The sequence below is a fragment of the Pristiophorus japonicus genome, chromosome 18 (assembly GCF_044704955.1).
Source record: "Pristiophorus japonicus isolate sPriJap1 chromosome 18, sPriJap1.hap1, whole genome shotgun sequence".
Taxonomy (NCBI): domain Eukaryota; kingdom Metazoa; phylum Chordata; class Chondrichthyes; family Pristiophoridae; genus Pristiophorus; species Pristiophorus japonicus.
Window position 1 is genome coordinate 101,855,579 of NC_091994.1, and position 23,275 is coordinate 101,878,853.

Consider the following 23,275-nt stretch of genomic DNA (forward strand, 5'->3'; position numbering starts at 1 on the left):
GCCTGCAGGTGAGAGATGCAATGATGCACTGTTTGGCTCTTCCTCTTCTTCCTCCTGACTGCGCTGGGGGCGGGGGCGGCCAGGTTGAGGGGGGGGGGTGGGTGCTCAGGTACAGGCTGCACATTTGCTGGCTGGTTATCTGAAAGCATAAATGACACAAGACTCACATTAAGATAAGGACATGGGGGCAGGAATAGAGCAAGGAAGGCAGACAGTATCAGGAGCTGGAAAGTGATAAAGCCTTCTGGTTTGACAGGCAAGTGGGATGAGAAATGGACAGGGGATAAAGATACCGTTGTTGCCTCCAGCATTGTTGACGTCTCAACCGGCCATGGAGCCCACCAGTGTGCCAATGAGCCACAGCATTTGCTCCTCAAGGTCAGTGAGCTCACACAGTTGAAGTTCCCGCCCTCCAGTCCGCTTCTGCTCCCTCCTGTTATGTGCCATCTTGACCTGCAAAAGAAAGGAATTTGTGTGAGTAAGTGTCCAGCTATGTATGTGGAAGATATGCCTGGCATGGTTGAATAGCTGTGAATGTGAGTAGCTGCAGATGCTTGTTGGTTGAGTGGTGGGGAAGCGGTGGTTTGCACAGTGTGCACAAACAGAGGTTCAGAGGCTGGTATGTAGGAGGTATAGAAGCATGTATTCACCTTCACCACCTAACTAAGGTCGTTGAATTTCTTACAGCACTGTGTGAGGGTTCTGTCTGCCACAGTGCTGGCCAACACCTCCTCGGCCACTTCTCACCACATGGTCCTGAATACCTGTGATGATGGCCTCCTTCCTGATGGACAAGAACATGGCAAATGAAATATAATGCAGAGAAATGTGAAGTTATCCACTTTGGTAGGAAAAATAGAAAAGCAGAGTATTTTTTAAATGGTGAGAGATTGGGAAGTGTTGGTGTTCAGAGGGATATGGGTGTCCTTGTACACAAATCACTGAAAGTTAACATGCAGTTACAGCAAGCAATTAAGAAAGCAAATGGTATGTTAGCCTTTATTGCAAGATAATTTGAGTATAAGAATAAAGATGTCTTACTGCAATTATATAGGCCCTGCTGAGACTGCACCAGGGATAGTGTGTACAGTTTTGATCTCCTTTCCGAAGGAAGGGTATACTTGACATTGAGGGAGTGCAGCAAAGGTTCACCAGATTGATTCCTGGGATAGAGGGATTGTCCTATGAGGAAAGATTGAGTAGACTATGCCTATATTCTCTAGAGTTGAAAAGAATGAGAGGTGATCTCATTGAAACATACACAATTCTTACAGAGCATGACAGGGTAGATCCAGGGAGGATGGTTCCTATGGCTGAGGAGTCTAGATCCAGGGGTCATAGTCTCAGAATAAGGGGTTGGCCATTTAGGACTGAGATGAGGAGAAACTTTACTCAGAGGGTGGTGAATCTTTGGAATTCTCTACCCCAAAGAGCTGTGGAGGCTCAGTCTTTGAATATATTCAAGACAGAGATCGATAGATTTTTGGATATTAAGAGAATCAAGGGATATGGGGATAATGCAGAAACGTTGAATTGAGGTAGAAGATCTGCTATGATCACATTGAATGGCGGAGTAGGTTCGAGGGGCCAAATGGCCTATTCCGGCTCTGAATTCTTATGTATGTTCTTATGTAATAACCTCTTGTGAGGCACCGTATCGAATGCTTTCCGAAAGTCCAAATACACAACACCCTCTGGATCCCCCTTATCTACCCTGCTAGTTACACCCTCAAAAAACTCAACAGATTTGTCAAACATGATTTCATTTTCATAAATATGTGTTGACTCTGTCCAATCATATCATGTGTTGTAGATGCTGACTATGGATGTACTTTGTGTAGAAACATAGAAAACATAGAAAAATAGTTGCAGGAGTAGGCCATTCGGCCCTTCGAGCCTGCACCACCATTCAATAAGATCATGGCTGATCATTCACCTCAGTACCCCTTTCCTGCTTTCTCTCCATACTCCTTTATCCCTTTAGCCGTAAGGGCCATATCCAACTCCCTCTTGAATATATCTAACGAACTGGCATCAATAACTCTTTGCGGAAGAGAATTCCACAGGTTAACAACTGAGTGAAGAAGTTTCTCCTTATCTCAGTCCTAAATGGCTTACCCCTTATCCTTAGACTGTGACCCCTGGTTCTGGACTCCCCCAACATCGGGAACATTCTTCCTACATCTAACCTGTCCAGTCCCGTCAGAATTTTATATGTTTCTATGAGATCCCCTCTCAATCTTCTAAACTCCAGTGAATACAGGCCCAGTTGATCCAGTCTCTCCTCATATGTCAGTCCTGCCATCCCGGGAATCAGTCTGGTGAACCTTCGCTGCACTCCCTCAATAGCAAGAACGTCCTTCCTCAGATTAGGAAACCAAAACTGAACACAATATTCCAGGTGAGGCCCCACCAAGGCCTCACAGCTGCAGCAAGATCTCCCTGCTCCTATACTCAAATCCCCGAGCTATGAAGGTCAACATGCCATTTGCCTTCTTCACCGCCTGCTGTACCTACATGCCAACTTTCAATGACTGATGTACCATGACACCCAGGTCTCGTTGCAACTCCCCTTTTCCTAATCTGCCGCCATTCAGATAATATTCTGCCTTCGTGTTTTTGCAACCAAAGTGCATAACCTTACATGGATCCACATTATACTGCATCTGCCATGCATTTGCCCACTCACCTAACCTGTCCAAGGCACCCTGCAGCCTCTTAGCATCCTCCTCACAGCTCACACCACCACCCAGCTTAGTGTCATCTGCAAACTTGGAGATAGTACTTTCAATTCCTTCATCGAAATCATTGTAAATAGCTGTGGTCCCAGCACTGAGCCCTGCGGCACCCCACTAGTCACTGCCTGCCATTCTGAAAAGGACCCATTTATCCCGACTCTCTGCTTCCTGTCTACCAACCAGTTCCCTATCCACGTCAGTACATTACCCCCAATACCATGTGCTTTAATTTTGCACATCAATCTCTTGTGTGGAACCTTGTCAAAAGCCTTTTGAAAGTCCAAATACACCACATCAACTGGTTCTCTCCACTCATCCACTTGTCCACTCTACTAGTTACATCCTCAAAAAAATTCTAGAAGGTTTGTCAAGCATGATTTCCCTTTCATAAATCTTTGCTGACATGGACTACTTTCCAAATGCGCTGCTATTTCATCTTTAATAATTGGTTCCAACATTTTCCCCACTACTGATGTCAGGCTAACCGGTCTATAATTCCCCGTTTTCTCCCTCCTTTTTAAAAAAGTGGTGTTACATTAGCTACCCTCCAATCCATAGGAACTGATCCAGTGTCGATAGACTGTTGGAAAATGATTACCAATGCATCCACTATTTCTAGTGCCACTTCCTTAAGTATTCTGGGATGCAGACTATCAGGCCCTGGGGATTTATCGGCCTTCAATTCCATCAATTTCCCTAATACAATTTCCTGACTAATAAGGATTACCTTCAGTTCCTCCTTCTCGCTAGACCCTCGGTCCCCTAGTATTTCCGGAAGGTTATTTGTGTCTTCCTTCATGAAGACAGAACCAAAGTATTTGTTCAGTTGGTCTGCCATTTCTTTGTTCCCCATTATAAATTCACCTGATTCTGACTGCAAGGGACCTACGTTTGTCTTCACTAATCTTTTTCTCTTCACATATCTATAGAAGCTTTTGCAGTCAGTTTTTATGTTCCCAGCAAGCTTTCTCTCATACTCTATTTTCCCCCTCCTAATTCAGCCCTTTGTCCTCCTCTGCTGAATTCTAAATTTCTCCCAGTCCTCAGGTTTGCTGCTTTTTCTGGCCAATTTATAAGCCTCTTCCTTGGATTTAACACTATCCCTAATTTCCCTTGTTAGTCACGGTTGAGCCACCTTCCCTGTTTTATTTTTACTCCAGACAGGGATGTACAATTGTTGAAGTTCATCCATGTGATCTTTAAATGTTTGCCATTGCCTATCCACCGTCAACCCTTTAAGTTTCATTTGCCAGTCTATTCTAGCCAATTCACGTCTCATACCATTGAAGTTACTTTTCCTTAAGTTCAGGACCCTATTCTCTGAATTAACTATGTCACTATCTTAATAAAGAATTCTACCATATTATGGTCACTCTTTCCCAAGGGGCCTCACACCACAAGATTGCTAATTAGTCCTTTCTCATTACACATCACCCAGTCTAGGATGGCCAGCCCTCTCGTTGGTTCCTCGACATATTGGTCGAGAAAATCATCCCTAATACACTCCAGGAAATCCTCCTCCAGTATATTGCTACCAGTTTGGTTAGCCTAATCTATACTTAGATTAAAGTCGCCCATGATAACTGCTGTACCTTTATTGCACGCATCCCTAATTTCTTGTTTGATGCTGTCCCCAACCTCACTACTACTGTTTGGTGGTCTGTACACAACTCCCACTAGCGTTTTCTGCCCTTTGATATTCCGCAGCTCTACCCATACAGATTCCACCTCATCCAAGCTAATGTCCTTCCTTACTATTGCGTTCATTTCTTCTCTAACCAGCAACGCTACCCCACCTCCTTTTCCTTTCTGTCAATCCTTCCTGAATGTTGAATACCCCTGGATGTTGAGTTCCCAGCCTTGGTCACCCTGTAGCCATGTCTCCGTAATCCCAATTATATCAGATTCGTTAATAGCTGCCTGCGCAGCTAATTTGTCCACCTTATTCTGAATACGCCTCGCATTGAGGCACAGAGCCTTCAGGCTTGTTTCTTTAACACACTTTGTCCCTTTAGACTTTTGCTGCAATGTAGCCCTTTTTGATTTTTGCCTTGGGTTTCTCTGCCCTCCACTTTTGTTTTTCTTCTTTCTATCTTTGCTTCTGCCCCCGTTTTTAACTTCTGTCTGTCTCCTTGCATAGGTTCCCATCCTCCTGCCATATTAGTTTAACCCCTCCCCAACAGCACTAGCAAACACTCCCCCCAGGACATTGGTTCCGGTCCTGCCCAGGTGCAGACTGTCCGGTTTGTACTGGTCCCACCTCCCCCAGAACCAGTTCGAATGTCCCAGGAATTTGAATCCCTCCCTCCTGCACCACTCCTCAAGCCACGTATTCATCTTAGCTATCCTGCAATTCCTACTCTGATTAGCATGTGGCACTGGGATTACTACCCAGTGAGGTCCTGCTTTTTAATTTAACTCCTAGCTCCCTAGCCCTAGTGTAGTCACTGTGAGATTGTATAAGATGGAGACTTGTTTACCTGATGTACTATCAATAAGGTTCACACCATGTACATACATGCTGGCACCACTAGAGGGTACAACTGGTGGAGACCGGGGTTTCCGGCCCTGGTGGCAGGGCCCTGTATAAAAGGCTGCACACCATGCTTGCAGGGCACTCTGGAGTTTGGAATAAAGTACCGAGGTCACCACAGTTCAGGTACAACATATTGCCTTGTGGAGTACACTACTGACATAAGAACTGACGCCGAGAATAAGGACTTTCACGCGATCATGGCTACTTTTGGCACACTAAAAGACTTTTCAGAGGGTGATGATTGGGGTGCCTTCACGGAAAGGCTCGAGCAATATTTTGTGGCAAACGACCTGGCAGGGGAGACGGACACATTGGCGGAGAAGCGCACGGCTATACTGCTGACCAGTTGTGGGCCCGAGGTCTACCACCTCATCAGGGACTTGCTGGCACGCCAAAGATTAGACATACGATGAGCTGACTGAACTAATTTGCGACCAACTTAAACCAAAACAGAGCATCCTCACGGCCAGGCAGTGATTCTACACACACTGCAGACCTGAGGGCCAGGAGATTGCAAAATATGCTGCCGACCTCAGGAGACTTGCGGCACCATGTGATTTTGGCATGCATCTCAACGAAGCATTGCTAGACATCTTCGTTATAGGAATTGGCCACGAGGGCCTCCGTTACAAGCTACTATCTGCCGACACCACAGTCAACCTGCAGAAAGCTATTGGCATCAGTCAGACATTCATGACCTTGACCTGCAGCACCAAGCAAATCATTCAGCCTGTGGACTCAAACCCGGCAAGTACTGTACACAGAATGGTGCCTTTCACAGGCAAGACTGTAGAACGTGACTCCGCCCAGGGCAGAGAACACAGACCTCAGGGTTCCAGAACTCAGAGTCCACCGAGGGATGCTAATCGAGTAGCACAGGCTGGCGTTGCAGAGGAAACCATAGGGTTCACCAGTGTCGGTTTGCGGAGTACGCATGCAAAGCCTGTAACACCATGGGCTCCCTCCAGCGCATGTGTAAAAGAAATACGACTCACCATCTAGCAGAGGAGTCGGTAGATGACTTTGAATCCAGCGGGGAGTATGATGATTTAGCCAGAGAGGCAGCTCAGACCCAAGAAGAAGTGTATGGAGTGAATACCTGCACCACCAATTGTCCTCCAGTGAAGATGGAAATTGAGATTAACGGCGTTCCAGTCTTCATGGAAGTGGACAGGGGAGCGAGCCAGTCAGTGATGAGCCAGGATGCCTTCGAGAGGCTGTGGAACGAAAAACGACCCTAGCTGGTTCCAGTACAGGAAAAGTTGCACATCTACACCAAGGAGTTGATCCCAGTCCTTGGTATTGTGGATGTAAGTGTAATCCATAATGGCGTGGTGCATAAGTTACCTCTGTGGATTGTTACAGGTGATGGCACAATGCTACTCGGAAGAAGGTGGATGGGGAAGATCCAGTGGAAACGGGAAGACCTCTTCGCTCCAGCAATCGATGTCCCCCGTGCTCAGAGGCAGAGCAAAACCTCACCTTCACTTGGGCTAGGCACTAGAGAACAGACCAGCGCAACACCTGAGGCACAGACCGTCCATCACGACTGCGTGGCAATGATCTGACCGGATCTAAAAATACCTTCCCGGCTCCAGTGGCAGGACTCCTGGGGAGGAAGATCGAAATCACAGGTACCCTTCCAGCATTTGTAGTAGAATCGCAGGAGAGAAGGATCAAGGCAGTCAACCTCGAGGACTGAGGCAAGATGGTGTTCCTGCTGCAGCGAGGAGCAGCGTAGCTGAAAAGAAAGATGGCGCGGCAACGTCACGAGGTGCAACGCTGACAGACCAAAACGTGGGGTCCAACAAAGGATCTGATTGGGGTAAAGCCAGCAGGATTCTCTTAAAGGAGACCTGCAACCAACTGAACTTAAAGAGACATTGTATGCATGGCAATCAATGTAACGAACCAATGAAGATAGTGAATAGAATGTTGTTGTGACATGTCAGCACTGTAAAGAACAGAATGTTGTTGCGAGATGTCGGTACCCAGTCCTAACTCACAGAACCAAATGTTGTTGCGAGATGTCGGGAATAGAGTGTCCCCTTGAGCAGCAAGCGAGCGAATTAGGGAGGGTAAAGGTGCGGAGCCTGATACCCTGCCCCAGGTCTATCCCACGCTGCAGGCACCCGATGGCACCATTTGCCACGGACCTGGAAACGAAAACGGCACCAATACGGGCAGTCGGCCGCCGTTGCCCACCACACGGGTGGAGATGGCGCAGTCACCAGACCCAGTCGCTACCTCAGCCATGTCCGGGAGCGAAAGGTCAGAACCAACGAATTCCCCAAATAGGACCTGGAACAGCCAGGTTCCCAACACCGTGAGAGAGAGCAGGCAGAAGACTCTGCAGCTCTCAAAGAAGGACAGGGAGGCCACACTCATCTGTGGCTCTGCCCAACACTAGGCAATGGCAAAGACCCTGAGTCCTGGCTCGGTGAGCGCACCAAGCCCACACTGCTAGCAGGGGGCGCAGCACCAACATCAGACGACTAGGACCCCACCCGGTTGCTCTGGAACTGGTATCCTCGCATACCTGTACTGCTACCTCAGTACTGACCATGACTAAACCATGAATGCAATCTACCCAATCCTGGCGTACAACCGTAAAACATAACGAATGTAAGTCACGGAACCTAGGTGCCACGACACAAACTGGAAAAAAAAATGTTTTTCCTTTCTTTGTACTTGCACTGCGTCTGATCCTGTATATTAATGAAACGGGCCAGCTGCATGATCTCGCTGTGAGGTGGGGGGGAAATGGATGTATGGAGCCATGGACACACACACATGGATCACATCCAGAACCCACTGGAACCTCCATCACCTCATCGAACCATCCAATCTGATAACCACTACCCAACATTGTGGCAAAACGACTTGGGGGTTAACTGGGAGAGGGCCAAGCCAAAGCACAACCAAGGTGCAAGGGCTATTGGCACTTAAGTTTGGGGAGAGCTAAGCCAGAGCACATCGTGCAAAGGTAATTGGCACAAAGGACTTGGGGGAGACTGATGTTGTATATGCTGACTATGGATGTACTCTGTGTAGTTACTGTGAGATTATATAAGATGGAGACTTGTTTACTTCATGGGGTACTATCAATAAGGTTTACACTGTGTATATACTATGCTGGCACCACTAGAGAGTGCAACTGGTGGAGACCAGGTCTTTTCCTGTCCTGGTGGCAGGACTCTGTATAAAAGGCAGCACACCATGCTTGCACAGCACTCTGGAGTTTGGAATAAAGGACCGAGGTCACTACAGTTCAGGCACAACATATTGCCTTATGGAGTCATTCATAAGTACACTACAGACATAACATTATGATTTTCTAAGTGCCCCGCCACCACCTCCCTTATAATAGATTCTAATATTTTCTGTAGTGCTGATGTCAGGCTAACTGGTCTATAGTTGCCTGTTTTCTCTCACCCTCCTTTCTTGAATAACGGGGTTACATTTGCTGCCTTCTAATCCGTGGAGACTGTTCTATTAAGCTGAGACCTGTCTGCTTACTTATGTGGACACAAAAACCGAGGTATTATTTGAAGAAGTGCTGAAAGGGGGACAAGGAAAGGAAAATCAGATCAGGTATTTAATGAGCAGCCAGTTCACTACTGCCTGGTTTGAGCCCCTGTCACAGTTGAATTTCAACCCTGAGGTCAATGTTCACGTTAAGATGCGTGACTATGCGGCCTCATGGCGTCTGCATGTACTGCGCAGTCGGTGAGCCGGCTTTTAAATTGAAAAAGCTGTGCATGCGCAGACTGTTAAAGGGGCCGCGCACCCCAAAATAAAATTACCAGGAACATTGCCTGAGATTTCTCCCATTGTCTTGGCCAACTTTCCTTCCTCAACCAATACCACCATTCTTTCATTTGCTGTGTGCAAATATCGGCCACATTTGCCGACATAACAGCAGTGACCACACTAAAGCACTTTTAGTCTGAGTATGTGATAAGACACTAAATGCAAGTTCTTTCCTTCAGTCTGTTGAGTTAGCTTGTGGGATGGCAATGAAGGAATTACAATTAGCCTCAAGACCTCTTCACCGCTTATGAAAGGGAAATCATGCTTGACAAATCTTCTAACATTTTTTGAGGATGTAACTAGTAGAGTGGCAAGGGGGAGCCAGTGGATTAGAGATTAGCATGCAAAATTAAAGCACATGGTATTGGGGGTAATGTACTGACGTGGATAGAGAACTGGTTGGCAGAAAGGAAGCAAAGATTAGCAATAAACAGGTCCTTTTCAGAATGGCAGGCAGTGACTAGTGGGGTACCGCAAGGTTCAGTGCTGGGACCCCAGTTATTTACAAAATACATTAATGATTTCAACTAAGGAATTGAGTGTAATATCACCAAGTTTGCAGATGACACTAAGCTGGGTGGAAGTGTGAGTTGTGAGGAGGATGCTAAGAGGCTGCAGGGTGACTTGGACAGGTTAGATGAGTGGGCAAATACATGGCAGATGCGGTATAATGTAGATAAATGTGAGGTTATCCACTTTGGTAGTAAAAATAGGAAGGCAGATTATTATCTGAATGGTGACAGATTAGTAAAAGGGGAGGTGCAACGAGACCTCGGTGTCATGGTACATCAGTCATTGAAAGTTGGCATACAGGTACAGCAGGTGGTGAAGAAGGCAAATGGCATGTTGGCCTTCATAGCGAGAGGATTTGAGTATAGGAGCAGGGAAATCTTACTACAGTTGTACAGGGCCTTGGTGAGGCCACACCTTGAATAGTGTGTACAGTTTTTGTGTCCTAATCTGAGGAAGGACATTCTTGCTATGGAGGGAGTGCAGCGAAGGCTCACCAGTCTGATTCCCGGGATGACAGGACTGACATATGAAGAAAGACTGGATCGACTAGGCTTATATTCAATGGAATTTAGAAGAATGAGAGGGGATCTCATAGAAACATATAAAGTTCTGATGAGATTGGACAGGTTAGATGCAGGAAGAATGTTCCCGATGTTGGGGAAGTCCAGAACCAGGAGTCACAGTCTAAGGATAAGAGGTAAGCCATTTAGGACCGAGATGAGGAGAAACTTCTTCATTCAGAGAGTTGTGAGCATATGGAATTCTCTACCACAGAAAGTTGTTGAGGCCAGTTCATTAGATATATTCAAAAGGCAGTTAGATGTGGTCCTTATGGCTAAAGGGATCAAGGGGTATGGAGATAAATCAGGAATGGGGTACTGAAGTTTCATGATCAGCCATGATCATATTGAATTGTGGTGTAGGCTCGAAGGGCCGAATGGCCTACTCCTGCACCTATTTTCCATGTTTCTATGACCCAAGGAGGGAAAAAGATCAGCCAGGGCTTCACTGGATTTCTCTCCAGTGACACTTTCTGGAAAGTGTGGGTGTGTATGTGGACAAGCCCATGTTTTACATCAGGCACAAGATACATAAGTAATATTGCATCTCCTTTGATTCAGGCTTAATAATGGCCACAAGGTCATCTCTTCAAGGATTTAATTGAGCAAACCTTCAACTAAAGGTCATTGAAGGAATAACTTTCTTTCCACATTCAGAGCTGTTAAGATTTTGAATAGGTTGCCATCCAGTGAAATAAATGCTGACTCAGTTGAAATACTCAGAGAGTGAACCAGAAGATTACTGATTGAACAGGGAACAACGGAACATTAAAAATGATTCGAGTAATTCTAGCTGAGAGAAACTCCCAGTCTAACAGTAAATTGGATGGACTGCAATACTGTTTCTCCTTCTTATGAGGTCCTATACATATTCCTAATATGTCTAACAGCCCATTAATAAATTTTAACTGTTGTTCAGGTCATTTTGTGAAAGTTGCCATTTTTATGATAGCTGGTAATGAAGTGGTGCATCTTTTATAAACTGGCAAGACATGGTGGTTTTGTGGCATGAGTACCCAAATGTTGGGTATATTCAAGGCTGAGATAGATAGATTTTTGGACTCTAGGGGAACCAAGGGATTTGGAGATTGGGCGGGAAAGTGGAGTTGAGGTCAAAGATCACCCATGATCTTATTGAATGGTGGAGCATGCTCGATTGGTCATATGGCCTACTTCTGCGCCTAATTCTTATGTTCTTATTTTCTTGGAATCAGGCTAAATTTTGGATAGTTGGTGTTATATATGTAAACTTGTATTTACTCTGGACAGCCACCAGAGGGCTCACCCCCTGGAGTTCCAAGAAATCCCATAACCCCTTGGGAGCACAGGTATTTAAGGAGGCCTCACAGGTTGGAGAGGCACTCTGGAGACCTGCAATAAAAGACCAAGGTCACACTTTACTTTAAGCTCACAGTGTTCAGTCTGACTCTTTCTCCATACATAACAGTTGGGACAATACTGAACCATATCAGATCATTTTGATTTAAAGTGGCCTGTCTCTTTAAAAACACTACAACTCTGGTGTGAAAAAAAAAATTTGTCAATCGGTGTCCGTTCTGTGCATCCAAAACCTAAATTTGACTGGCGCGGGCCAAAATTAATGTGTATTTCTATGTTTCACCTTGAACTTGGCTGAATGGAATTGACCACCTAGTTAAGTATTGGTCCAGGAATATCAATTTGTGGAAACACATTTCATGTTTGGGAGTATGTTCCTTTGGTGTTTAATTCTTCAGTGATCTGGTGGGATATCTGTGCATTATTTCTACATTAGCTGGTTGTCTGATGGAGTATGTAATTCGCTGGTGTGATTTGTCACGGACATCTAAACCTTGGTTGTTGGATGAGATAGTTGCTCTTGCCATGCAATATTCTAGTGGACTTATTTTGGTACTTCAACAAAAGCAAAATACTGCGGATGCTGGAAATCTGAAATAAAAACAGAACCTACTCGAAATAGGCAGCAGGTTAGGCAGCATCAGTGGAGATACAAACAGATAATTTTGGTACTTCCTAGTTTCCAATGTTCTGCTAATCCAGTGTGGTGGACCTCTCTGCCATCCTATTCCTTGGCTATTTGCTAGGGTATCTGCCTATGGTTGTCTGATGGAGTCGCTGTCTGATCTGTCTAATTCTCTGGCACTCTAATGTGCTATCTACCCTTTCTGTGATAATGTGATGAGATATCAGCTAGAATGTCCAAATTACACAGGAGATTAGGGAGGATCTCTCCATTCCCCATACCGTGTTTATCTAGCAAATTTAGAAAATTCAGTTTTCAGTGATGTTTCTGATTGATGATGATCAGTTTTCCTTCCATAACCCAACATCTCAAACAGCAAACTATAAGTTCCAAGGTCCTTGGTAGATCTTGAAGACAATAACAGATATCTTAAAAAAAGAATGAACTTACATTTATATAGCGTCTTTCACAACCTCAGGGCTTCCCAAAGTATTTTCCTCTCAATGATGCACTTTTGAAGTGCAGTCTCTGTTGTAATGTGGAAAACGTGTCTGCCAATTTATGCACAGCAAGGACCCACTAACAGAAATGTGATAATGACCAGATAGTTCATGTTTTAGTGATGTTGGTTGAGTGATAAATATGGGTCAGGATACCAGGGAGAACTCCCCTGCTGTTCTTCAAAATAGTGCCATGGGACCTTTTATGTATACTTCAGGGGGAAGACATTTTGGTTTGACATCTCATCCAAAAGATGGCACCTCTGATGGTGCAGCATTTTCACTGTACTATGTTGGAGTGCCAGCTTTGTGCTCAAAGTTTCTGGAGTGCAACCACAACCTTCTGACTCAGAGGCAAAAGTGCTACCACTGAGCCACAGCTGACACCTAGTCACTTCTTAGTCACTTAGTCATGTCTTACAAGGCTGTTAGTGTTTTATAGTACCATAGCCCTCTGGAGTCTGTTCTTGTGCGTAAAATGTGCCAGAATCTGAAGACACAGCAGAGAGAGACTATTTGTTCATTCAGAACTAAACATGTGCCAAAACCTGCAAGAAACATGTGTTGTTTGACTGACAAAGAAATCCTGTCAGAATGAACATTCTTTCCAAAAATAATATATCCCACCAGGCTACCAATCACATGAGTAGAGGTGATAATCTATGTAAAGTGTGAGGTAACCAACTTTTTGAGAAATCAGACAACATGAGCAAACTAGACCATCACAAAACTTACAGGCTGTGAATCCAAAGTCCCAACAAAATGTGTTTATATATCGTTCGACATGTCTACCTGTTCAGGTGATGTAACATTTACCTATTCATAGGGATGTAAAAGATCCCATAGCACAATTCAAAGAAGAGTAGAAATTTCTTCCAGTATACTGGCTAACACTCCACCCACAACCAACACCACCAAAACAGATTTAAAAGGCTCCTTGTCTCATTTGCTGTTTGTGGGGCCTTCCTGTATGCAAAGTAGTTGCAACATTTACCTACATAACAAGTGATTGCAGTTCAAAAAGTAATTTATTGGTTGTGAGGTGCTTTGGGACATTATGATGATGTGAAGGGTGCTATATAAATGCAAGTTCTTTCTTTAAAGTACTTGAGGAAGCACCTTCTGCCTTTGAAGGACTGAGACAACCAAAAGAGGTAGCTCCTCTGACCACTCCTGACAGCAATTTTAACACAAAGGTGCCATCATGTTGGAGATGTCATGTTTTCTGCCTTCCAGTTTCGTCAGGCACATTGATCTCACTGGCTTGAAAGCATTTTCCTCAACTACTGCGGAAGCTACGGCAGTCATTAACAAAGTCACAAATCATCACCCAAATTCAATCACACTTGGGCAACATGGCGCACAGGCTGTCGTTTTTTTGTCGTTCCGGTTGGGTTCCACAAAGGGTGGGCGATCCGCTCTGCCAGGTTGGTGCCCAGGCAGTGATATTGAAAATTACCTCTCCATCTCTGCATTCCTGGAATATTTACAATGACAATTACCTTTTCTGTCAGCTCTCCTAAATTAATTATACCTTTAGTTACTCAAAGTATTTGATATTGAAATACTTTCTGAACAATATTAACCTGCAATTTTTATTGTAGTGTAATCAGTTAATGTGCCATCTGAACCATTTCCAATCTGCTCCTTACTAATTCCCACTCCATTGTTACCGCCGTCTATTCCAACCCTCAGTCATTCCTCATTCCCCCAGTGCATTGAATAAATACTGCTCATCTACGTCCAGATATCACTCTGCAATCTTCCTGTATCTTACCTCTGCAAACTGCACCAGCCCCATATCCCAACTCCCACACTGTTGCCTGCTGTTCACCCCCTTCCTCTGCTTCACTTTGGAGACAGAGCATCAGCCATCGTGTCCCTGCACTCCCCCTAACCCCATCTGCTTTGCTACATCTCTCCTTGCCTTTAAGAGCTTCTTCAAGATCTACATCTTTGTCCAAGCCTTTGGTCAGCTCCCCTAACACCAAGAACAGCAACTTACATTTATATAGTAAAATGTCCCGAGGTGTTTCACAGGAGCAATTATCAAACAAAATTTGACACCGAGCCACATAAGGAGATATTAAGACAGCTGACTAAACACTTGGTCAAAGAGGTAGGTTTTAAGGAGCATCTTGAAGGAGGAGAGAGAGGTAGAGAAGTGGAGAGGTTTAGGGCCTAGGCAGCTGAAAAGCTCGGCCGCCAATGATTAACCGGTATATGTCCCACATATATTTCACCCACAACGAGCTATGATTTCCCGATGGGAGCGGATTGTATCTTTTTACAGCTAACACTCAGAGTTGTGCTAGGTTTCCCAGTTGGAGTGAAAAATGCTGGCTGGAAAACGTCCCTGAACTGGAAAAGGTTAAACCGTTTTATTTTATTACCACATGGTTCTTCGTTCTGCTTCACATTGCACTTGCTGCAGTTTCATCACGAGGAATGCTAGAAAATATTTCAACATGTTGAGCTGTCTTTGTGCCCCCCCCCCCGCCCCGACCCCCTCCTCCTCCCCCCCTCCCCCTCCCCCCCAACCCCTTCACTGACTTTAATTGATTTTGGCATTAAACGCTCCTGTATTTGTTAAAAGCTCATTTGCACATACGACAGTTGAGCAGTACAACTGAGGGAGAAGTGACTGCACCACCTCACTCGTACATTACTGTGAAGCTTTCATTAACAAAACAGACCTGCTTTAAATTAGATCACATCATGTTCATTTCTGGTATATTGGGCAAATCTAATATAAAATTGGTCGGTGGGGACTTCATTTTTTCCTTCTGAGGTGCTGTTTCATTGAGATTGTAACAGGCAGTCGGTGTACAGCTCCTGTTCCCAAGATCCCACGTTCAAGGACGCAGTCAGACACCCTGGTTTATTTATTAAGGCTTTTCTACTTACCTTCTTATTTGCTTTGGACTTGGGACTGAGACCACCATGCTCCATTTTTCCTCAGATTTGTCATTGAGCCCGGGTCTCTGTTAAGTCTGCTGAGCTCCATTGATCAATCCAGTGACCTGATCGTAGAGGAGTGCAACCCTGTGGGACCAGTTCCCCACATTGAACCTGAGTGACAAGAGGCATCTGGCTCGATGGGTCTCCCTTGGTACTGGTCAGGTGATTTAGATTGCGAGAGAACTGTGTGACTGCACTCTTCCAATGGAAAAGCATCTTGGGATCCATCAAGAGGAGCAATCCATTGGGCAAAAGAGAGGTCAGATTGCATTTCCTGGTTTATGCCTATCATTCAAAATCCATCAGTTCTGCCTAACGGAAAATATGCTCCTTAAGCTCCTCCTGCTAAACATCCAGGAGCACATAATTCTAGGTGCATATTCCTGGAAGACACCTAGGGCTAGATTTTCCGGTCCTTTGCGCGCTGGTTTCGCCCCAGAGCGGCAGCAGTGGTAGCGGTGAGGTTTTCTGGGCGGGCGATCTGCCTCCAGCGCCCTGCGGGGGTTTCAGGGGCGGTTTTGTGGCGGCGAGGAGCAGCACCGCCCAGAAGAGCTGTGCTGGTGTGCAACCTAAGAACATAAGAATTAGGAACAGGAGTAGGCCATCAAGCCCCTCGATGCTGCTCCGCCACTCAACAAGATCATGGCTGATCTGACCGTGGACTCAGCTCCACTTACCCGCCCGCTCCCCGTAACCCTTAATTACCTTATTGGTTAAAAATCTATCCATCTGTGATTTGAATACATTCAATGAGCTAGCCTCAACTGCTTCCTTGGGCAGAGAAGTCCACAGATTCACAACCCTCTGGGAGAAGAAATTCCTTCTCAACTCGGTTTTAAATTGGCTCCCCCGTATTTTGAGGCTGTGCCCCCTAGTTCTAGTCTCCCCGACCAGTGGAAACAACCTCTCTGCCTCTATCTTGTCTATCCCTTTCATTATTTTAAATGTTTCTATAAGATCACCCCTCATCCTTCTGAACTCCAACGAGTAAAGACCCAGTTTACTCAATCTATCATCATAAGGTAACCCCCTCATCTCCGGAATCAACCTAGTGAATCGTCTCTGTACCCCCTCCAAAGCTAGTATATCCTTCTTTAAGTAAGGTGACCAAAACTGCACGCAGTACTTCAGGTGCGGCCTCACCAATACCCTGTACAGTTGCAGCAGAACCTCCTTGCTTTTGTACTCCATCCCTCTCGCAATGAAGGCCAACATTCCATTCGCCTTCCTGATTACCTGCTGCACCTGCAAACTAACTTTTTGGGATTCATGCACAAGGACCCCCAGGTCCCTCTGCACCACAGCATGTTGTAATTTCTCACCATTCAAATAATATTCCCTTTTACTGTTTTTTTTTCCCAAGGTGGATGACCTCACATTTTCCGACATTGTATTCCATCTGCCAAACCTCAGCTCATTCGCTTAACTTATCTAAATCTCTTTGCAGCCTCTCTGTGTCCTCTACACAACCCGCTTTCCCACTAATCTTTGTGTCATCTGCAAATTTTGTTACACTACACTCTGCCCCCTCTTCCAGGTCATCTATGTATATTGTAAACAGTTGTGGTCCCAGCACCGATCCCTGTGGCACACCACTAACCATCGATTTCCAACCCGAAAAGGACCCATTTATCCCGACTCTCTGCTTTCTGTTAGCCAGCCAATTTTCTATCCATGCTAATACATTTCCTCTGACTCCGCATACCTTTATCTTCTGCAGTATGACACCTTATCAAATGCCTTTTGGAAATCTAAATACACCACATCCATCGGTACACCTCTATCCACCATGCTCGTTATATCCTCAAAGAATTCCAGTAAATTAGTTAAACATGATTTTCCCTTCATGAATCCATGTTGCGTCTGCTTGATTGCAGTATTCCTATCTAGATATCCCGCTATTTCTTCCTTAATGATAGCTTCAAGCATTTTCCCCACTACAGATGTTAAACTAACCAGCCTATAGTTACCTGCCCCTGGTTGCGACACTGGTGCGGTTTTTGACTCCTGTCCAACCCATACGCCCCGCAGTGAACGCCTGGGAAATAGGGCAGTCCAACTATACCGACTGCAGAGAGGTAAGTAATGCAGTCCTAAGGTAAGTGTGATTGTTTTCTCTTTTAACTTTTTTTGCGATTTATTTTGTGGTGGCGTGGGCTATGTATTGGGAATGTTTCTGTGGGTTTTTTTTCAGGTTCCCCCTCCCATCCCCAGGCTTCTCTCAGAGCGCTCCCAGCCCATCTCTTTAGCTCGGGATTTCCCCATGCTAATGCCCAAGAGAGATGTAGAACGCCTCCCTTAGCTCTGCGCCCCAGACTCTGGGTCCAGCTGCCCAATTTTGATGACTGAGGCGCAAACTATTCCCGAGCGCAAACTTTACCGCCCCGCCACCATTACCACCCCGAAATCATCAAAGCAGTAAATCGAGCCACTAAATTTTCTACTTGCATTCACTTGGTGAAGAATATTGGCCACAGCCCACGGTATCTGTCAGTTCATTTTAATGGATGGAAAATCACAGGCCGGATGCACACTTGCTATGTGATCCCAGTGGGCTGGGCTCCATGCCAGGAATGCATAAGCAGTAAATGGACCCTCTAATACCTAATACAGAATTGAGGTTGTTTAGATTTCATTGAAGGTAACATTCTATTATCATATGGACCCACCTATTATAATGGCACTGGAGTTTGCTCACTAAATTTCACATAATCTTAGCTTGAAATTTTCTAAAGATGTTTCGTCCATTGGGAGATAGATGGCACTCCTAGGGCAGGTATAATATGAGCTTAGAATATTTGCAATGTAGAATTAGACTTCAACGCTCCACAAACCATTGTACCAGCCCCCAATCTATGGGCCATTATTGTGAGCCTGCATGTTGCTATGATGCAGTTGCCCTATCCCTGAAACTTAAGGGTTTGTGCAGTGGTTTAGATATGGGCCTTCCAACTCAGTCATCCAGAGTTAAATCCAGCTCAAACTGTTGGTGCCTCCAACGATCATGCACAATATAAATTTGGATAGGTCTCAATCCAGTTCCTAGCAAACATGGGCCCATGACATTAAGCATGCTTCTAACTTGCAACCAAGTGGCATTAAATTGGCAAACTCACTTAGAGAGGCCACAGCTTGGCTGGTGTAGGAAATGGCAAATGTTTCCTTGATGCAGTGCAGAGAGCTTGTCCAAGGTTGGGGATGAGGGAAGTTGTGTGGCAGAGTGGATGGAAGCATTACTCTGCAAATAGTTGCATTGTACTGAGCCTCACCGTGGTCAATGCCAACTCGGGTAATTAAAATGGGGAAAATATCTAATTTGTTAGCACAACCATCCCCTAACTTAACGCACACACAAAGAAAATCACAAAAATTACTACAGCGCACAACTCCTCCATGTATAAAATGCTGTCTGTGAAATTTAATACATAAAAATATGCAACAGTCCAGTTTAATGATGTCTGACCTTTTAACCCTTGAAATTCATCTGAGACTTTTGTCAGTGTAATAGCCTCACTGAAATGATCCCCATGGTTTGATTAACTTTGATGTTTGGTCACAAAGGTTCATCAATAGTCTATTGCAGTTCATTGGACATCCGCAATGTGCATTCACTAACAAAATTCATCACATGTTTCACGGTCTGTTTATCCATAAACATTTGATGGATGGTGATAAAACAGGACTAATCTCAAGAAATAAATCTACAGAACAGACAGTAGAGAGCAGAACGGTTTCTACAATGCACCTGAAGGTCAATGAAGGTCTTGTTTCCATAAGGGTAGACTGGGTGGGTACAGTACATTAGAGCACTGCTCTTTTGAAGTTTACTGAGGGAATTGACCAAATTGATCCAGGGAAATTGGTCTCTTAGGTTTAAATCCCAGGAGACACAAGTTGAAAATTCGGAAATTAAAACTAAACGGAGATCGGGCAACACAGTTTTGCTCAAGGGATAATAGAATTGTGGAAGCCCAGGAAAGAGGCAGTAGGAATGGGTTAAAGGAACAGTTAAGGGCCAAAATTGCCATCCAACCCAAACGGGGCACACCTACTGTTTTCGAAGGGTTCTTTCCGCTCCAATGCATGAGGGGCTGCCAAGCTGCTTGTTGGCGGCCCAGTTGTCATGCAGTCCGTGGTTGGTGGCATTGAATCTGTGACTGCCCTCATGCAGTCTCAGCTGGATGCCATGCGAGCTCTGATTGCTGCCATCGACCATTGTCCACCACAGTCCATCGGGGAGCTCACGGTGTCACAGCAGCCCACCCGACTGCTGCAGCAGATTAGTGGGGATGCTGAGTTGCTACCCCGGGGGGAGTGGCACTGGGTCAGTGGAGCAGGAATCTGCTGTGATCTCTTCGGGTGACAGCATTTCTGATCCCAGCCCTGCCACTTCGTCATTGCAAGCAGCCATGGCTGGCACCCGGCCAATCCAGACTCCTGCGCCGAGGCTGAGGTGGCCCAGTCTGCAGCCAGCCCTTCCAGAGCCAGAGCTGGTCGAGGGCAACCTAGAAGGTCATCTGTAGCATCTGGAAGTGAAAGAGAACGACCTTCCACCAACCATGCTGCACCCACAGGGGAGACACTGCAGCGTAGTTCTAGAGTAGGTCAACTTAAAAGGGGCCATAAGGAAATGAGGGTGAATGAAAACATTTATGTTGTTGATGCACGCTTTTTTTCTATAAATGTTGATTTGAAACTTCATTTCAGTGTGGGGAATGATGTGTGGAAGGACTCATTGGTGTGGGCATGGGGATGCACAGAGGAAGCTGGAAGTGGCGACCAACTTATTGGAAACGAGCTGCAATGAGACGGTCCCAGACATCACTTGCAGGATCAGGATGGTGAGGCCGCCTCCTGCGTACCGCCTGAAGCTCCTCCTCCTGCTCCTGCTGCTCCTCTTTCTGCTTCTCCTTCTCAGGTGCTATGGCTACGTCGTCAGCCAATGGCTGTGCCTTCATGATTGCCAGGTTGTGAAGCATGTTGTGACGATGACCAATAGGGACACCCGCTCAAGCGAGTACTGCAAGATTCCCCCGAGTGATCAAGGCAGCAGAATCATTGTTTCATGATTCCAATGGTCTGCTCAATGATGCGCTTCTGGTGATCGAATGACACTCATTGTAAGGTTGTTGCGCAGGAGTGATGTGGTTGCGAAGGGGAGTCAGGAGCCCGGTGCATAGCGGGTAGGTACCCCTTGTCTCCTAGGAGCCAGCAGCGGCCTTCATTTGGCAGCTGAAACAGACCTAGCACACTGGTCTGCCGCAGGATGAAGGTATCATGACTGCTGCTAGGATAATGGGTACCAACGGCTATGCTTTAGCGTTTGTGGTCACACAGCAACTGTACATTGAATGAGTGGTATCCCTTCCGGTTTCAGAAGAGCTGTGGATTGTTCAGTGGCGCCCTCAATGCAACGTGGGTGCAGTCTATGGCGCCCTCAACCCTGCAGAAGCTCACTTTCCTGAAGAAGCCAGTTGACAGCTCCAACTGCTTCTCTCTGGTCATTGGAAATTAGATGTAGCCCCTCCTCCTCTTGTCTAGAGCATCCGTGACCTGACGAATGGAGCAATGTGCGGCAAACTGGGATACGTTGGAGATGTCTGCTGTGGCTCCTTGGAAAGATCCAGTGGCATAGAAATTCAGGGCGATGGTGACCTTGGATGCCACTGATAGAGCTGTCCTCACACTTGTTTGAGGTTTCACGTCTGGCTGCAGGAGATGGCACAGCTCCATCACCATGTCTTTCCTGAATCGCAGTCTCCGGAGTCACTGGTCATCATTGAAGTCGATGTAGGAAAATTGTTCCGCCACCACATCTGTGTCTGTGTCTTGCTCTGCCACCTTCCTCATCCCCTTCTGCCTCCTAATCATGCTGCTCCTGACCCTCTGCATCCTGCTGCTGCTGCACATCTGCCTGCTGCTGCTGAGGTTGCCTTCCCCTCTCCCTCCATGTCCCTCGCTCTGTGGCTCTGGGTGTCCACATTCCTGCCCCTCCTCCTCACTGCATGCCCTTCTTCATGCCCTTCTCCACGTCCTCTATGTCCAGCTATATGGCCATCAGCATGGCCATCTCCATCTGGGTGTGCCATCCTATCTATCTCTCTCCCGCTGCCCCTGCATCTGTATACGCTGGCGCTGCTCTCTTCTGCGAACCATCCTGCGTACAGAATGTGGAGGAGGTGGTCCACTGCCAGGACTGAGCCTATTACTCGCAAGCAGTGGGCTACTCTGCTAATGCTAGCTATTGGAGCAAGGTTATGTATTGCAGGCTGTGCAAACTGAGGCCCCGTAATCGGTGAAGGCGGAATGAGACGCAAAAATTAGAAGGCCTCAACCCGGAAGCAAATTTTGGCGACAACAATAGTGGCAGCCATAGCGCGCCTTTAAATACCGCTGGCGGTTCAGATTGCCGATTTGACAGCGACAAAAAAGCTGTCGCTGGCACCAACAAGCGTCCAGTAAACGATTTTGGCACAATGTCTCTTCCAGGGTGAGGACCAGGTGGTGCACACGGTGATGACGTCTTTATCGCCGTGCGCGGACGAGCGGGCGGATGTCGACGGTGCGGAGCAGTAACCTTTTGCAGCTGCAGAAATGAGAAGGTCAATGTCCCGGTTGTTGTTGACGCCGCCCCAATCGGGCGGGAACTCATTTCTGCCCCGGTACCGGTAACGGCCCTTAAAAAAGGGGGCAATTTCGGCCCTTATGTAAATATATGTAATTTATCATTTTTAAAAATATGTTTTAGATTGGATGAGGCTAGTCAGAATATGCCGCTGTGATGGATATTATGATTGCAAGTATGAAGACTCTTCAGAATAATTCCAAAAATAACACATGTCCCTATGTGCCTAATTAACTGCAATTTGGAAAGAACCATTGTATGTCAGATATTATAACAGTGTGTAGGTCCCACAGTGGAACACTCTAGTGAAAAAGTGCAGATTGAGAAGGAAACATCGCATTTAGCAGCTCACCTTTGGGTAATGAAATCACTAGTGATCACATTTTTTTTTGCGAACATATAATATAATAGCTAACACAAAGACCTGTACTGGCTGTGTAGCACCATATCAAGATACAATGTTTGTTACCGCAATGACTCAAGTGGTAAATGCACTTCTCCATATGATACTGAGAGACGTACGGGTGAATTTTAACTCCCTCCATCCAGCAGAAACCAGGCAGAACAGGAGTTAAAACCCAAGTGGCACATTTACAGCTCGTTTCTCGCCTGTGCCCACTTTACAGCCACTATTTTCTTGGACAGTTGAGATACAGACAGGAGCCTCATGAATGGTAGACTCCCAGCGAAGGCCCTCATAGGTAAGTTTAAAACTCATCTTTGCCGGAACAGAAAAGTAAGTTTGTGCTGCTGCCAACCTAGACTCCTCCGTCTCTTCCTACCTGAACCCCCACCCCACCACCACTATCCTGTGACTACAGGCCTCCAGACCATCCAGTCTCCATTTCAGGTGAGCAGCTGATTGGCAGGATGTTAACCAAATCGGGCTTCCTATTGCAGCTCTTGGGCAGGCGATTCGGCAAGGCTTGCCTGATTCTTTCTCACAAGATAAAACTACCCCCATTGAGGAGGAAGCTCCGAGGTTCAAGACCTATTCTATGCTGAGTAGGCTCATTTCAGTAGAACTTGCTGCAGGGTTGGTACGATTGCTGAGCTAAGGAGGGGA

At 46.0% G+C, this 23,275-nt stretch overlaps 1 protein-coding gene across 8 annotated transcripts in view; it reads left to right on the forward strand.

Annotated features, from left to right (window-relative positions):
- Nucleotides 1–23,275, forward strand: part of LOC139229314 (butyrophilin-like protein 2) — a 549,799-nt gene that overhangs the window by 238,148 nt on the left and 288,376 nt on the right. The window contains exon 1 of one of the 8 annotated variants that reach the window (XM_070861006.1): nt 15,779–15,843. The exons of the other annotated variants lie outside the window; for them this stretch is intronic. The gene's annotated coding sequence lies outside the window, so the exon portion shown is untranslated. Of the gene's footprint in view, nt 1–15,778; nt 15,844–23,275 lie in introns of those variants that run through there. 8 annotated transcript variants of the gene reach the window in all.